We start from the raw sequence: 16343 nt of genomic DNA, 5'->3' as shown, positions 1-16343 counted from the left end.
ATGTATGTTTCATGGATCAATTACCTTCATGCAAATTGCACAGCACTTGAATTTAACACTCTCATGAAGTGGCAAGCTTTCTGCATTTGAGTACCCCAAAGGACACAAAAAGGAACCGGTATTTTGGTGCCGAGGATATTATGTGGACCTAACACCGATGAGACTTTCTGGATGTGAGAGCTGCAAAGAAAGGGGTTCTTCAAAATGGTCTGAGCACGGGACGGCCAACCTGTGGCTAGCCCTCGAGCAAATGTGAAAGAGCACCCGAAGTCATTCTGAATGGGACTGATGTCATAATTAAATGTCATGTTGTATCCCTTGGATTATATGTTGCCTTTGAAATGCCTGGGAGCGCTCTAATCAACAAGCAATGGGGGAAAAGGGCTTCATGATCTTTTTCAAGTAGAGCCAACAGCGGATTGAGCCATTTATTAGAGGCGCTAGGGAAATCTAACATCTGCCCCTAGAATCCTTTGAAACTCTCACCCTGAATAATCCAGGGAGCCATCGTTTGGGGCAACATATTGGAGCTGCACGGGGCTCTTGAAGACCTTCCGCCACATTCCTCTTCTCACCTTTCATCCCCACACTCCCAATCTCTCTGCAATCCTCCGATGGCCACCTCAAATACCTCTCGCCGACCTCCAAAAGACGGTCTAAGATGCTGCTACAGGCTAACCTGGGGTCGCCGTGACTGCCTTAGACCTGTGTTTAACTGTAGAAGGTACAAATTTAAGCAAAACCCAGCTGAGATTCCCAACTGAGGATCTGGTGTGCAGAGCACATTCTGCGTGAGATGTGCCCGTGAGATTCTCATTAGCGAGGAAGATTCCCATTCTTGCATGAACTGGAAACGCTCGACTTCTTCCCCAGGGTCTTGCCTCACACTAGGCTGCCTTTATCACAGTTAAGGCAACAGTCAAATACCCTTTATTTGTGCTTGTGAGTATGTAAGCCTCTAAGAGCTCTTTACCCATTCTCCTCCTCAGTCTGGCTTTTAACGTTCCTCAAGGGAGAAAAATTTGTTTTACATGTATCCTGAGCACACGACAATGCCCAAATCATTTGATATGCCAGTGAAATGTTCTAATAAGCGCTGCTAGAAAGTTAGCCGTGTCCGCAAACATTACCCGTACTTGGTGCACATGTGCCTCATCGACAGGATTCATCTGCATCAAGAAATGCCCTGTAGACGCACTCGGCTTTCCTCTCCTGTAAATAGAAATAGGAAGCCCTAGGTTAGAAGGCTGAACGGCTGGCCGTGAAAAGAGATCCTTTCTCCGCTGCCATGTCGTTTTCCTTCCATAGAGACTCTCGATTCTTGGTGAATTTGCCTCTTGATGGGCCCCGCGAACACTGAAATCGATCATGAGGAATCTGCATTTCCCCCCAGCTCTCTGGGGACTGCCAGCCACGGAAAGAAGGGCATGTGGCCTACCACCAGCGAATCACAGGGCATGAACGCCATCTCTCTGAAAGGCTGCGTTTGCTGCTGCCGAAGTTTGTGGAAACATCGAGGGGGACAGAAAGTAATTTCACATGAGCTGGTCTGCTACTCCCTGAGACCGGCTTCTTTTTCTCCCCTTTGCATCTCTCTTCAAAATGCCACATGTTACTTTAGAGGTCCAAGTGATGAAACAGCCTCTAATGACATTCCCAAACCTATCAGGGGTCTCAGGGTCAAGTCGCAACAGCTGCTGCACTTGCGCACATGATTAGAGAATTCCCTTCCTTTGTAATACAGCAGACACCTGATCCCCCTTCAGGCCAAACGCTTCATCAGTTCAATATCCTACGTGGATATTGCTGCAGACTCCCCGTGTGCCCATCTTAAGGGGGAGTAAAAAGTTTCCACATATCAATTGGCAGCCATTTAAAGCGTGCATTGATGAAAGATTTTGTCAGTAACAGCCATGGATATGGCCCTGGGAGGGCTGCTGAATACACACTTCGATTTAAGGAAGTCGCTATGACTATGAGACAAACCAGAAATCCATTCCTAAGCCTGTAACTTATGGAGAACTATTGAGCAAGTCCGTGTACATCTTCAGGAAAGTCAATATGAACTGTTTGTAGGCCTGCTCTTTTGTCACTGCGAAGAGATTTCTCAGTTAGCCTGTCGACATTGCCGATGCTATCTTTCACCGTTGATTCGGGAATGTACTCTGTAAGCACTTCTCCCTTGACTTGCGCAGAAGCCATTCAATGTCTTACTGATGATGAAATTCACCGGCCAAAAGAAGCACTCGATCTGCCTTCTTCTCCTCTCCCCTTTCTGGGACAGTCCCGAATGCCTCGATGGGCCAGCAGCTGGTCAGTTTTTCTCTAGTGACAACTGCCTTCGCTCTTGGAGGAGATGGGGCTGGGCAGGGGCGCAGACAGAGAGAAGGGGGTGAAGGAACAGGGTCGCTAGTATTAAATCCCTTGTGATAATGGTAATAGCTAAGGCAAGTCACTTCACCTCTCGGAACTGTTCCCTGACAGTGGACTAGAAAACCGCAGCACCTGCTGCACGGGGCTGTTGTGATACTCCAAATCAAGATGCGAGGATGCCACGATGCCAAGCGCTCTCAGATGCAAGCAGACTATAAGGTAGTTCATAAACGTAAGGGGACGTCGTCTACGACGCAGTGATAACCCAAGGTCATGTGGTTGCTGAGAGAAGCTGCAAAATCCCCAAAGGCTTTTTGCTCAACAAAGACACTTCTAACCGCATGGAGTACAATCTCGCAGCAAGTGTATTTTGCTGTGTTCTCCTTCCTCGAAGCACGCATCTTCCGGGCGCCTGGGCGGCTTGGTCAGGTGAGTGTCCGACTCTTGCTCTCAACTAAGGTCTTAATCTCAGGGTCATGAGTTCAAGCCCCCTGTTGGGCTCTGCACTGAGCATGGAGCTTCCTTAAAAAAAAAAAAAAAGAAAAGAAAAAAAAGAAAAAGAAAAAAAGCACGTATCTTCCACGCATGTGGTACACAGCCAGTAGGCACAGCAGTTGGTTAACCGGCAACCCCGCCCCCCAATCAGGCTGAGTAGTTTACGAATCGCTACGACTCAGAGCTAGGCATACCCCTCATCTCCCCTCAGGCATCGCCTACCTCCAGTTCACAGGCAGACTTGTGCATCGTAGCTGCTGCTTCCCAGGAGGAAAACGCATTTTACCAACGTGGAAGGGTAAAAGAGAAAATGGAACATGTAGGTAGCATGACTCCGCTACACGCAGACGACCAACCGGCAGCTACTTGGCTGGTGGCCATTCAAATCCTAGAGCCCATCTGGCAACAGAATTGCATTGACCCCCCTCTGGGGCTCACAGATGTATACTGGACGGCAACCAGCTCGAGCCGTGGCTAAACGTTTTCATTCCGGCTATCGCCCACGAAAATATTTGTGCCCACTTCCAGCAGGCATAGCCCGCGAATAACCAACCCACTGCCGTTGGTGGTTCATGTACACACTATACGTGAGGCCAGCATTTCGCAGAGATGATACCAGCTTCCACTGATACTATATTGTCCCGCAAGACTTTGCCACGTGTCATTCCGCACTTCCGCTCACGATAACCCAGGAGGGAGTAGCCAGGATAGGCGCTCCCCCTCCGCTTTCTCAACGGCGAGGCTAAGACACAGAATGGTACTGCTTCAAGTAATTCAGATGGTTAGTGAAAGGCCCGGGCCTAGAACCCAGCCTCCTGACTCCCAGTGCTCCCTCTAGATGCTGATGTATAAACATTTGTGGCCATCTGGCTCAATAAGAAAGGCAGTTGTAATCAGTGCCGGTGATGGGAGACGAAGGAGCTCTCCGGATGGCCCCATCAGGGCCCACATCTTCACTGGCCCATCGACATGCAGCACCTCCAGGGCAAGCTCTTTGACCTTCTCCACGGTAGGACTCCATGTTAACAGGCACATTCCTCTGTATCCATCAAAAAAGACTGGGGTTAACCCAGCATCCCCTTCTCCCCAGAAACCCGGCTTCTGCTGACTCCAATCTGAACCTCACCAGCCTGACATCTGGAATCACCACGTGTAACCCCTACAACATTACTGTGAATCACCCAATTCTTCAGCCTCTTGGCTTCCCCGCTGGAACAAGCCGGGGGCGGGGGGGGGGGGGGGGAATCGCACTGCAAAGGGACCACCTTGGGTCATTCATTAGCAGTCACTGAAAAAACAAAAAACTAAAAAATAACCAGGGCTGCCCATATACGGGGCGCATCTTCCCCCCAATTTCTCCTGGGCTGCATCTCTCACGAGCCCATCTATTTCTCAGAAAGCCATTTTCGTCGTTTTTATGCGAGTGTGCCCGTGGGACCATGAACTTTTGCACTGGAGACGAGTTGCAGATAAAGCAGAGTCATGCTAGGAAGCCACAGACGTTGAAGTCATTTCACACTCCCCAGCCCTACTAATTACTGAAAATAATTATGCAACAGTCAGAGCTTTCTCCCTTGTTGTGTTTGGACTGATCATAATAGAAAGCCCTCAGGCAAATTAGAAGGCTAACAACTGCTTTGTTCAGAGTGGGAGACAACAGTAAACTGGGAGGAGGAGAGCACAGGAGCAGAACCAAGGAGAACTGGAATGATTTAAGTTCACTCGGGAAGTGCCTCATCTTAGAAAGCCATTTTCCTAGCGGCGCTTCCCATATTTTAAGAGCAGAGCAAGAATAATAGCTCTTGTGCGTCACTGCTGAACCGTGGACCCTCCCTGAACCGGAATAGGTAGCTCTTTGGTCAGACCAATGAGGGTGGTTTTCATGCCAGAGAGAGACCACTCGTTCCTGCAACCAGTCAGTCCAAGCTGCTACTGGAAGGGAGGGGACTACCTAGCCTCTACAGTACCCAACTCGCCGTAGTTGCTAAAGGCAGGTCTCATCTCAGGCACCTATAGCCCGTCATCTGTTTGCTTGCTTGTGATTTTTACAAGCAACACTGATACAGAGGTATGCACAAATTTTTTAATGTTTATTTGCTTATTTTGAGAGAGACAGAAAGAGGGCGCGCGTGCAAGGGAGGGAGGGACAGAGAGGGAGAGAAGCCCAAGGAGGTTCTGCACCGCCAGCACAGAGCCCGACGCAGGGCTTGATCCCCCAGAACCGCGAGATGGTGACCTGAGCCAAAACCAAGAGTCAGACATTTTAACCAACTGAGCCACCCGGGCGCCCCGGTGCACACATCTCAAGTGTCAGACTCAACGAGTTGTGACAAATGCACACACCAGGATGATCTGCATCCCTATCAAAACATAGAACATTTCAATCACCTCAGGAAGGTGCGCCACGCGCGCGTGAGGCAACCACCGTCGTGATGGTTTTCACCACGGCCTATTCTAGCACTTGATGTAAATGTAGACATAGAGCCTTGTCCTCTTTCAGATGAGACTTCTTTCACGTTCGTAGAGATTCAACTATGTAGTTGTTCTTTCCTTTTTCTTGCTGAGTCGAACTCCAATACACAACTGGACCATACTTTGCCTGTCCCTTCGCCAGATGATGGACCTCTGGGTTGTTTCCACTTGGAGGTAACGTGGAAATATACTTCCAGCTCATTTCTCTTGGGAAATCCCTAGCAGGGATCCTAGAAGGGGGATGGCTGGGTCAGAGGATCGGTGTACGCTTAGTGAAATATGAACCCCCAGATTTTTTTTCTCAACTGGTTGTACCATTTTACATTTTACATTCCCACGGACAGTGGATGTACAGTAGTCTCCCATGGTTGGTTGATTTATTTAAGAGAGAGAGAAACTGTGCAAGAGCTGCAGAAGGGCAGAGGGAGAGGGAGAGAGTGGGGCTCGACGCGGGGCTCGAACCCACAGACCACAGGCTCACGACCTGAGCCGAAGTCGAGAGTCGGATGCTTAACCAGCTGAGCCACCCAGGCGCCCCAGTATCCCATGGTTTTGAGTTGCGTTTCCCTAATAACTAATGATGTTGAGCACCTTCTCGTGTGTGTTAATCAGCCATCTGCATTAGCTCCCTTTGGGAACTCTCTCTTCAAATCATTTGCCCGTTTTCAATGGGATTATGTGTGTTATTATTGAGTTATGAGAGTTCGTTATAGATTCGGGATATCAGTCATTTGTCCCAGTGTTGTGAATATTTTTCCCAGTCTTTGACTTAACTATTCATTCTCTGAGTGGTGCGATTTGGTGAAAGGAAGTTACAAGTTTTTATGAAGGCCAGTCTATTATTTTTTTCTTTTATGATTTGTGTTTTCTGTGTCATAAGAATCCAATCCAGTTTTAAGCCTGTTGAATCTGCCCCTTCAATTGGTCTGGAGTCTGGTCCCTCTTCTCCTTTCTTTCCCCTTTGGAAATTACCAATTGCAAGTCACCACCATCTTTTGTCAAGGCCACTGCAAGGGCTCCCTTTTTTAAAAAATTTTTTTAAATGTTGTATCTATTTTTGAGAGAGAGCGAGAAAGAGAGAGAAACACAGAACGAGCGGGGGAGGGGACAGTGAGCGAGAGGGAGACACCGAATCCAACGCAGGCTCCAGGTGCCAAACTGTCAGCACAGAGCCTGATGCGGGGCGCAAACCCACGGACCATGAGATCATGACCTGAGCTGAGGTCGGACACTTAACCGACTGAGTCACCCAGGTGCTCCATCACTAAGCACTTTTGATTCTACCTCCTTCCTATCTCTCTCAAGTGCACGCATTTTTTTCTATCTCCTCTTCCACAATCTTAGCTCAGGCTACCCTGACTACAGCAGCTGCTCTCAACCGGTCTCTTCAATTCTACTCTTACTCCATCCATTCCATTCTCCCCAGAGTGTTAGAGTAACTTTTCCAGCTATCTATTGCTACATCTAAAAGCTTCCCGAAACATGTGGTGGGGTAAAACAACTGTTTTGTTATGCCTATAGATTCCAGGGGTCGGGATTTAGGGGAAGGTTCTTCTCTACTCCTTGATGTCTGGGACCTCAGCTGAGAAAAGACTTGAACATTTGTGAAATGGAATCATCTGGAGGCTTCCTCACTCGTATATCTGCTCCCCAGCCTGCGATGACTTAAAAGCTAGGTTCAGCTGGGACTGTCAACCAGTGCATTTGTGTGGCCTCTCCATGTGCCTTGGGCTTCCTCACAGCTTGGTAGCCTCAGGGAAGCCAGACTTCTTATGTGTTGATTCAGTTTCCAAAAGTAAATGTTCAAATGAACATGCTGGAAACTGAATGGCCTTCTATTCCTAGCCTTGGAAGGCACATAGCATCACTTCCCTTACAATTTATGAGTCAAAGTCATCATCACCCCCAGTTTCATTGGGGGAGGATATAAACACCACCTCCCAGTGGGAGGCCCATTCCAAACCACCAAGCAGATCATGGCATTGCCTAATGAAGGCTCCCATTAATTGCCTTAGCAATAACTCTCAAGTGGGGACTCCCCCGCTCTAGATGATGTCTCAGGATCACCTGAGGAACAGTCCAGCCTTCTAGGAGTTTGTGTTCTCTAAAGGTCATGGGCTCAATCGCCCAGGTTACTCTTATTCATGAGCACTCCTCCACCAAGTGCATACAGGGCTGATACTCGCTCACATGGCATCGTTGTGCAAGTTTAAAAGGTGCCCCTTGCCCCTCTGCATAGACAGCACCCTGTTCCGCTAGACATGAGCACAGTGAATGAAGCATGGGTCATATTTAGTCCCCAATCCCTTGCTGTCTAACCCAGGTGCCTTTGTGTACGACACAACCCAACATCTACGAAAGGGTTCTCCCCATCCTAGCCACACCCTTCGCTCTGTGCTCTTACACCCTGTGTCTAGTCCATCAGGAAACCACATCACCTTTCTCTCTACACATATAGCACAGTCTAACTGGAGTACAATTATGAGTGCTCGCCTAGTCTTCTCTACCACAGAGGAAGCTCCTTGAGGCACATACGATACCTCATTTACTTTTCATGCAAACAGAAGGCAAGAGTGCCTCTCTCCCATCATGGTGCCCAAATACCTCAAATACCAACATTAGAAATTCCTTTCTCTGGCTTCCTGAGTCTACTTGATTTTTAAGTTTATGTATTTACTTATTTATTTTGAGAGAGACAGAGACAGCACGAGCAGGGGAGAAGCAGGGAGAGGGAGAGACTGAGAATCCCACGCAGCCTCTGCACTGCCAGCGCAGAGCTGAACACGGGGCTTCAACCCACAAAACCGTGAGATCATGACCTAAGCCAAAACCAAGAGTCAGACGCTTAACCGACTGAGCCCCACCCAGGTGCACCCTGAGTCTCCTTTAGATGCCAGCGTGCCTGGCATTTCATTCAGTCCCACTGAAGTGTTACATTACCAGCACCCCAGTGTGACAGAGAACGTTTCATACCCCGAATGGTTCACCTTCCTCCTCTTCTTCACAGATGCTACTCATACCCGAAAACATAAAGTTCCTCAAGACCTTAGAAAACGAATTCCTCTATAAAAGTTTAAAAAAAAAAAAAGGAGGAGGAGGGAACAGTCTAACCAAGATGATGGAAATTGGTAAAAACCTTTCTGAAAAGCAATTTGGCTCTCTGTATCATAAGTCTTTGGCCCAGAAATGCCCCTTCTGTCAACTGATCCCGTGGTGGGGGTGGGGGGAACAATTTCCAGAAAAAGAATTCCATACAATGATATCCACCTATAATGTCTACCAAATGGACAACCAAAACGTCCAACAGTGGGAGGTCAGGCAACTAACCAATGCAGCCAATGGAAGTGGTGTTTTCAAGGAATGTTTTAATGACATAGGGAAACGCCCATGATATAATTTAGTGGATAAAGCAAAACACAAAACTACATATGCAGTAGGGACAGCTTTCCATTGTTGTTTATTGCTGTATACACAGTGCCTAGAACAGTGCCTGGCTCAGTAAACAATCACTAAGTTAATATATACCACATATATAACATACATAACATAGTCATTGAATGACTAAAATAATTGAGTGTCCAGGGTAGGGCCAAGCTCTACCCTGAAGTTTCCTGCGGTGTACCTATCCTGTTAACCTGTACCACAATCACAATTGTGATTTTGTCTAACAATTGTGAGACAGTTACTGTTATCATCCCAATTTTTACAGACGAGAAAGTTGAAAGTCTGAGAGGATAAGTGATTTCGCTCAAGGACACTTAGTTACTAAATGGCAGAGCTCAGATTCGAACCCAGGCAGTCTGGTTCCAGGGGCTAAACTCTTTAACAATACAGTAATACTTGACGCACACCTTTGCGCGTGTATGGAAAAAAAAAAAAAAAACCTAGGAGAAAAACACCCCGGTGTGTTACCAGTACCTTATCTCTGGGTGATAGGATAAGAAGGAATTGGTATTTTCTTCTTTTGCTTTCCTTTATAAAGTCCTGACAATAATGATGCATTGATTTTTTTTAAGTTTATTTATTCATTGAGAGAGAGAGAGAGAGAGAGAGAGAGAGCGAGCATGAGCTGGGGAGGGGCACACAGAGAGAATCCCAAGCAGACTGCACTGCCAGCACGGAGCCTGATGTGGGGCTCGAACTCACAGACCGTGAGATCACGGACCTGAGCTGAAACCAAGAGTCGGACGCTTAACGGACTGAGCCTCCCAGGCGCCCCAGTGAGGTGTTGCTTTTGTATTCCGATTTTTTCAATTTTTCAATTTTTCAATTTTAAAAATGAATTTCATTTTTAACCAACCAGGAACTTTGGAGTTTTTAGCAATTGAGTCCAGCCCTTGGTTCTGAGCTCATGCTCCCCACCTGGGGCAGGTTCGGCCACCTCCCGTCCTGACCCAGCCATATGCTCGGATCCTCTCTTGCCAAACCCACCAGACTCAAAGCTGTAAGTGTAAACAATGCTTCCTGCCGGAGGTTGGGGTCAACCCTATGTCCCTTTGCGGCTGTCCTGCCTAGTCTCTAGCTTTCTGGCTTACCTCGCTCTCACCCCCTGTTCTGCCTTTGCTACTCAGGCTCTCTGCCTCCTGGAAAACCATCCCTACCCCATCCCTGCCCCCATCTTTCACTCTCAGAGCCTATAGGCTCAGTATGACATCACAGCAACACCCACTGCGGCAGTTGCGGGGGGGGTAGTCTATGTGCAGAGTCCTTGCGGCATACAGGATTCAGGGACAAGCCCTCTCTCTCTTCTGTGACTTCTTCGCTTCCCTCTTCAATTACAGACCCCAAGCTGATCACACCATTCTAATAAGGCCCTGATCAATGCTAAGGAGTTATTTTATGATTCCTGCAGGTTGTATTCCTGTTATTATTACACATCACAGCATCACATTAGCTTTCAAAAAACAAACCGGCATTGATTTGCTGACTCACTCTATGGTCTCTTATGACGCCCAGATCTTTCCATTATGTTTGCATCTCCAGGCAAGGAGAGAATTGATTTCGTCTCCAGCCCTCTATAAGAGGTTCCTGTTCACTCCCAGCTCCCAATCTCCACCCTGCCTCAGTACCTCAAGCGGAAAAGTGTGGAAAGCAACAGAATCCTGAGGTCTATTTGTCAAACCCCCAAGCAACAACAAAACAAAACAATCACAAGAAGTAAAGCAAAGTCTCTTGCCTACTTTCTGCCAGACCTCTCCGATTTCTGTTTTAAAAACAGAAATAGCCCTGGCGCCTGGGTAGCTCAGTTGGTTAAGCGTCCGACTTCAGCTCAGGTCGTGATCTCACGGTTGGTGAGTTTGAGCCCCACCTCGGGCTCTGTGCTGGCAGCTCAGAACCTGGAGCCTGCTTCAGATTCTGTGTCTCCCTCTCTCTCTCTCTCTCTCTCTGCCCTTCCCGCTCTCTCTCTCTCTCTCTCTCTCACTCAAATAAATAATAAAAAAAAAATTAAAAACAGAAATAGCCAAAAGTAGTTTCGATTATGGCCTGTAAATCAATGCAGTGGGGTAATTCAGGGCTTAAGCTATGGAATCACAGAGCTCTGGGTTCAAAATCCAGCTCCAAAACCTCCCAGCTATGTGACCTTGAATAAATCGCTTTGCCTCTTAAGACCTCAGTTTTACCACCTGCAAAATGGGAGTAATTACAGGACAGTCGGTTCTGCTACAACGTGACGTATGCGTTCCTAAAAATCCCACGCTATGTCAAATTGTGCGTTCAAAGTCACAGGATTCACGGGAAGAGATAAGTTGAGAGGCACAACAACTCAAAACCTTCATCAGCAACATGTTCTGGAAGACAGGAACCTAATAAAAATAGCATGGCCATTTTGTGCATGTTAAGCGGTCAAGTAATACATAAATACGACAACAAATGTGGCCCTTTCAAAAGACCTGAGGTTTGCTTGTGCAGATGGCTGTCGGAAGGGCTGCAGCCTGTGAATTCTTGCCAGGCAGGGGAAGGAGGGTGATCTAAAATCGGACAGAGGGGCTCGAGCAGCTGCGGACTGTGTGGCTCCCATCACACGTGGGGAACTGAGACAACTGTGGGATGTCTAGGGGCATGTCCGTGCATGCTCGCACATGCTCGCACATGCTCGCACATGCTTTGTGTATCCCTGTGTGGTTCGGTTCAGGTGGGTGCAGTTTCCTGTGCTCAACTCGTGTGTCTTGCGGAGGAAAGCACGTGTGAGCAAATACGAAGTTCGTGTTATGCTCAGATTGTTCCCGACTCTATCAGCCACCCTAGTCGGAAAACGACTTCACATTTTTTCGAAAGAGGAGTTCGAGTGGAACTGACCGTCCTGACCTCCTGGGCCTGGGAAGATTACATGAAATAAGGCCTTTAGCAAAATGCCTGGCACACGGTCAGTTCCCAATAAATGATAGCTGCAGTTATCAAAAGCAGCAGTAAGAGCTCAGACCTACGGACCTCACGGTGCCTGCAGACAGAATCCAGGACTGCCTTGATGTGGGGTTTTCCTGCGCACATCTGATGGGAGGCAGTGGAAGCCCAGTAGAGCTCAGCTCTGTTCAGAGTCAGCTCCCCCCCCCCACACCCTACCGAGTGCCTATTTGCCGTTAATTCTACGAACGTCTCTTATGGCCCTAGGGTGCCAAACAGTGGCTCTGCAACGCAGGGTCTACAAGAGGAGCCAGAGGCCCAGCTCTTGGCCTAAAAGAGCTTCCTCTCTCTCTGCTCAGTGAGAGGGTAAGATGAGACGGGGGCCGGAGCTGGCCGGCTGGAGAGTCTCCAATAAGCAAAAAGGCGACACTGTCGGTTCCAAAGCAGGGAAGTTTCAGGATCAGGGCCACTGTTTAAAACAGGCGTCCGCAAACTTTTTATGTAAAAGGCCACAGAGTAACTTTTTAGGTTTCCTAAAAGGCCACAGAGTAACTTTTTAGGCTTCGTAGGCCATACGATCTCGGTTACAGTTCATCAAATCTGCTATTGGAGCAGGCTGAAATTTGACTCAATCAGAAATCCAAATTTTACCAAAATAACATATGCAACACAAAAATAATAGGGTTCTTATTGGCTTTTGCACTCGAAAACATACATTCTAAATTAACATCTGCTGAAATGCACCAATTGGCAAACTTTCGTGCCCTAACTGGTGCTGGGGCCCAAATTACAGGTATACCTGGGGAATCTCTACATGCTTAGGGCAATTACCAAATATGAAATAAAGGACAAAGAGGTATGCCCCACTTTAACCATCAGAACTACCATCTTGGCTAAATTGCCCATGGTGATCCATGCCCAGAGTGGGCATAGCCACTCTGACCCAATGAGTAACAAACCAAAATAAAATTAAATATTTCATAGTTACAATTGGCTTGGTAAAAATGAAATCACATGGACCTCTTCCCTGCTGTTTAAAATTCGTTAATCATACCCAGTAGCCCAAACTGGCCAATGCTCAGGCCTGATTAAAATGAATAGCGCCCAACAGTGGATTGCTTCAACCTTAACTACATGGCACCCCTGATTGAGGCCCCTCCAAAGTTACAGGGAGCACAGTTCACAAGACTGCCCTCACTTCTGACACCAATTATAAGTTTAAGCACTCTTGCGATCACACTAGGCTTCAGTAATTCACTAGAAGAATCCATAGAGTGGCACCTGGCTGGCTGAGTCAATAGAACATGGGACTCCTGATCTCAGGGTAATGAGTTCAAGCCCCATGTCTGGTGTGGAGCCTGCCTAAAATTAAAACAAAAAATCTTTGGGGCACCCGGTTGGCTGGAACATGCAACTCTTGATCCTGGGGCCATGAGTTTGAGCCCCACATTGGGTGTAGAGATTACTTTAAAAAATAAATAAATAGGGGAGCCTGTGTGGCTCAATGAGTTAAACGTCTGACTTCAGCTCAGGTCACGATCTCACGGTCTGTGAGTTCGAGCCCCGCGTAGGGCTCTGTGCTGACAGTTCGGGGCCTGCAGCCTGCTTCGGATTGTGTCCCCCTCTCTCTCTGTCCCTCCCCTGCTCACGCTCTGTCTCTCTCTCAAAAATAAACATTAGAAAATCAATCAATCAATCAATCAATCAACTTTGAAAACAATAACTCATAGGGATAACTAAATGCTGTTATACTCACAGTTATAGTTTGTTACACTGAAAGAATATACAGACTAAAACCAGCCAAGGGAAGAGATGCGCAAGGCAAAGTCTAAGAAAGTTCCAAATGTGGAGCTTCCAGTTGTCCTCTCTCCACAGAGTCACGGACAGTACTACTTTCCTGGCATCCAGAATGTGCCAATACACATGGGCTATTGCCAATCAGGGGAGCTCACCTGAGCCTTGGGTCCAAAGTCTTTGTTGGGGCTTGGCCACACAAAGCTGGTCGGCCATCCGTGTGGCCGACCTCAATATCCAGCCCCTCCAGAGGTCAGTTGATAATCTGTGACACAAAGCCCTCACCCTAAATTGCATTGTTGGTATAGCCCAAGGCCCCAAGACAAACAAAGATATTCCCACTAGGCATGCCACTTCAAGGGCTTAGACACCACCTCTAAGAAGCCAAGGGCGAAAGCTGGACCTGCCTTTGGACACGGTTAAATTCTTTCCTATACACTTGCCACGTACACACCCAATATTATTGAAATTATTGACTCCATGCAACCCACAACTGGAAACATCTTTGGCTATTGTCGATTTGCTGAATATGTTCTATTCAGTGCTTTTTTCAATAGTCTCTCCGCTGAAGTTTGCCCTCATCGTCAAAGAGACATAGTAGGCCTTTACCCAGCTACACACAGGGTATCTCAATTGCACACCACCTTTGCACACCACCTTTGCAGCCATCCAACTTTCCCTAAGAGCGGAGGTATGATATCACACTGATGACATCATCTCCAAAGAGATGCATTTGACACACTCAATCAGGGTATTCAAATAACTGGGAATCGTTTGGTCAGCCAAGGGCCACTCCATTGCTGATACTGTTAGGAAACAACTACTGACATTCCCAGCACCTACATCATTAAAACAAGCCAAACATCTTTCACACACGTTTGGGTTCTGGAGGCAACATATTCCTTGTTTAAAATTTTTTACTTCAGCCCACTTTATGCTGTTACTTGCAAATCAGTTCATCTTGAATGGGGGTCCCTCCAACAAGGCTCTACAAAACAACAGGCACTCCCATTCGTGTCCTTCACTGTAGTGGCTTTAGCAACCTCCTCTGATGCCTTCTAGAGTCTCTGGACCATCTATGATGGCTTATAAGTTGTCTATGCAGAAGAACCTGGTTTTTCTGTAGTACAAAACAACTTTTCTTCTCGGCCCCATGCTACACGTCATTGGAGCAACAAATGCTAGCTGTATACTAGGCCCTTCTGAAGACGGAAACTCTCACAGGTGACTCAATATTCTTTTGATCGTGGAGGCAACACCCCTTCTTATGAAACGAAAATGATACTGCCGTGATACTTACAAACCTGGCGTCTGGTATATCTCACCTCTAAGAAGGGGGCCCTCCCCTTCCTCAGTCTTCTTAACTTCCCTCTCTTATGCTCAATGACCACATGGGGAGCCCCTTGAGCTCAACTGAGTGATCAGAAAAGGGAGTTTGTGCCCTTTACATTCAGCAGTGCTGCTGGACAGCTGCTGTCTGTCATCTAACCTGGATGTCCCTAATCAAAGACAGGACGCCACTGTCAGCAAAATGAGCCAAACTTCAGGCCATCATCTTAGCACTAGACAATACCTGGCCAACAATCGGTCGCATACGCACATTTTTACAGACTGTTGTGCTATTTCCACTGATCTGGCCCTCTGGTCTGACCAGTGGCAACAATTCCTTATCCAAGGTTGCCCCCCTTGGGGTAAGGAACACCGGGAATTTATTGCCTCGCAGATACCCAAAATATAAACGCAGGTCACACTTCTCTCTGCATGTATTTAATGCCACAATACAAGGTCTCAGCCAGGCACTCCTTATTCTCTTCAGAGTTCCAGACATCACTGATGGTGAACAAGGCATTCATGTCTCTTCGTAAAATACACAATGCTGGGCTCTTGAACAAGGTATCCAGTGGAACATTCCCTTCCCTTAAACTGGTTGCAGGCTGCAGCCCTCATAAAGCATCATAACGGCTTTCTTAAACACATTCAAATTCAAATAAATGAAATAAGGTACAACTGAGTCATCTGTGAAACATCAAAGGTGAATTGTAATAAAGAGGCTGACTCCAAGTGAGCAGTGGGGCCGGCTAATGATAACAGGGCGGAGAGACTGTTCACAGAGCAAGTTGAAGATGAATGTCAAAGGTCTCGGATCACAGCTAAAGGACAGCATTCCAGTTACTGAACTTTGAGCAAGTGGACCTTTATGAAAGTCATGATCTTCTTCGAAAAGGTCTTCCTTGTGTGAAGAATGAACTTTTGCCTAGTCATCCTCTTGAAATATCAGAAAAAAATTTCCAGCTCAACCAAGATAAAATGAATTCTTCCATACTGAGAAACATCCAGGGTCTGTTTGTTCCCCTAAAATTACAAATGGAATTCAAGGCGGTACAGCGGGTTCAGCGTCTTCCATTTCCTCCAAGCTCTAACCTTTCACTGGATACTTTGAGGGGTAATGATCAGACTATTGCATTTGAACATATTCTTAATGAGCCATCACAAAGTGAACTAATGGGAGAACCGCAGTTGATGGTGGAATATAAACTGGGTTTGCCGTAATCTGGGGTGCTGTTCACGAAAATACAGGGGCTACACCTCGTTCATAGTCATCTTTTTACTCTAATTTGACGTACACGACGTTAAACGTACTGAAACGAGAATTTTGCCTAAAGAATATCTGTCATCATTTGAAATTATTCGGGTCTTTGGTTTATTGCCATGTGACAATTGAAGGCACTAAAGGGAGATGTTAAAACTCCCAATTTATATGAAAAGAGTAGCCTTCTACGCCTTTTTAAAAAATTGTTGTTAATGAGAATTTGAAAACTGTCTACAGGTCTACAATGCAACCTATTTCCGGGTATTCTATAAATTTA

At 46.9% G+C, this 16343-nt stretch overlaps 1 pseudogene; it reads left to right on the top strand.

The window, feature by feature from the left end:
* Positions 1–15599: 15599 nt before the first annotated feature.
* Positions 15600–16026, top strand: LOC101084428 (annotated as a pseudogene).
* Positions 16027–16343: the final 317 nt, after the last annotated feature.

The sequence above is a fragment of the Felis catus genome, chromosome X (assembly GCF_018350175.1).
Source record: "Felis catus isolate Fca126 chromosome X, F.catus_Fca126_mat1.0, whole genome shotgun sequence".
Taxonomy (NCBI): Eukaryota; Metazoa; Chordata; class Mammalia; order Carnivora; family Felidae; genus Felis; species Felis catus.
The sequence above is the reverse complement of the archived record's forward strand: the minus strand, read 5'-3'. Positions and strand labels throughout refer to the sequence as shown.